Genomic DNA, 1,806 nt, shown 5'->3' with positions numbered 1-1,806 from the left:
CAGTCTTACATCGGGGAAACAAAACAGCCACTGGCCAAAAGGATGGACCAGCACAGAAGATCAACATCATCAGGCCAGGATTCTGCGGTCTACACTCATCTCCAGGCCAGCGGTCACTCTTTCAGGGATGAAGATGTGCACATCCTGGATAGAGAGGAACGATGGTTTGAGAGAGGAGTAAAGGAGGCCATCTTTGTGAAATGAAACCATCCATCATTAAACAGGGGTGGAGGCCTACGTGTTCAATTGTCCCCCTCTTACAATGCTTTGATTGCTAGTATCACTCAGCCCTCTGTGAACAGTAAACAGCCATCAGTGTGCTAATGATCCATTGTTAGGCTGATGGTCCTTCTTGAGCATGTGATCAGCTGGTTTTGGTTGTCAGCAGCAAAACTGGTTGATCCACTCTGAGAAGGTGCTATTTAAGAGACTGAGCTGAATACAGCACCTCAGATTGAGGAAGTCTCTCGGACGAGAGACGAAACGTTTCTACATTTTTTGTTGTTTTGCTTTGTTTTGGTTTTTTTTTTAATGTCCAGAGGACCAGATTTAACTTTTTTAGATTTTTCTACCTGGATTATTGAGCATGCATCAGAATATGTTGGATGAATTAGTTGACGGGCAGATCTGCCACATCCAATATGGCGTCCACTCAGCCGTGCCACTGCAGCGGGTCAGCAGCCCCGCCCCGCCCCGTCAGAGGGAGGCGGCGCCGGCCACAGTGCAGCTTCACAGCGGCTCTGACTCGCTGTGCTTCTCGCTCAGTCCTGCAGCGGAACACGTTGTTCTGTTGCCGGTTCTGCTGCTCCTGATTCTCACCAGTCGGTAAGTACTCGCTCGTGAACTATGCTGTCAGCATCACGCGACACTCGCATCACGTTTGTGATGCCGGGTGTGTTTGTGCGCGCGACCACACGAGCCGACAGAGCATCTCTGCGGGACGGGATGTGACAGATTCTCCGAGTCCCGGTTCTATCCCTTCAGGCTGGTTATTGAACCGGGCCGGAACGAGGATAGGTTTGTGAGCGGAGAACCGGTGAGATCCAGTCAGAACCAGATCCTCAGACAAGGCATCCTTCAGGAAGTTTGGATCTGCTGCATTCTTCTGAACCCTGGACTGTGTGTGCTACTAGACCAGGATCCCCTGAGCAGGTCCTGGTCTCTGGCAGGTTCCCTCAGCCCAGTCCCAGCTGCACTCGGGTCCTGGTTTGATAAAGAACCTACAGACTTTATGCTTTTATCTACTTGTGTTCTTCCTGTTGAAGAGTCGTGACATCATTTTACATAAATATTGTTTTATTTTACTTATATTTCATCAGTTTTCAGGTCCAAAAAAGAAAAAGATGAGTAAAGCGAGATCTAACACATGAAACAAAAACCTTTTAACAACCTAAATCCACTGGTATAAAACCAAAATTAAAATGCAAGATCAAAAGGAAGCGCAGCTGAATGTTCAAGATCTTCTCTAAAATTATGGACAAATCTGACAACTTTTCATGCTCAAACATCCTTGGAAACAATTTTCCAGTTTTTCGGTTTTAAAATGTTCTAACATTCCTGTTTTTAACATAAATGAACGTAAAATTCATCTAAAGTTATTTTATTAAAGCATTTTGTATAAGCATAAATGATGTAGTAGAGAGCTATGTGTATGTGTATGTGTGTGTGTAGTAGAGAGCTGTGAGGATGTGTGTGTGTAGTAGAGAGCTGTGAGGATGTGTGTGTGTAGTAGAGAGCCGTGTGGATGTGTGTGTGTAGTAGAGAGCCGTGTGGATGTGTGTGTAGTAGAGAGCTGTGAGGATGTGT

At 45.8% G+C, this 1,806-nt stretch overlaps 1 protein-coding gene across 1 annotated transcript in view; it reads left to right on the top strand.

Annotated features, from left to right (window-relative positions):
• Window positions 1-703: 703 nt before the first annotated feature.
• The window catches only part of abat (4-aminobutyrate aminotransferase), a gene marked incomplete in the record, with an annotated part of 131,810 nt that continues 130,707 nt past the window's right edge, over window positions 704-1,806 (top strand). Inside the window, 1 exon segment of the mRNA XM_037688785.1 lies at window positions 704-825.

The sequence above is a fragment of the Nematolebias whitei genome, chromosome 15 (genome assembly GCF_014905685.2).
Source record: "Nematolebias whitei isolate Nwh7 chromosome 15, NemWhi1, whole genome shotgun sequence".
Lineage (NCBI taxonomy): Eukaryota > Metazoa > Chordata > Actinopteri > Cyprinodontiformes > Rivulidae > Nematolebias > Nematolebias whitei.
This window is presented reverse-complemented; position numbering and strand designations above follow the sequence as displayed.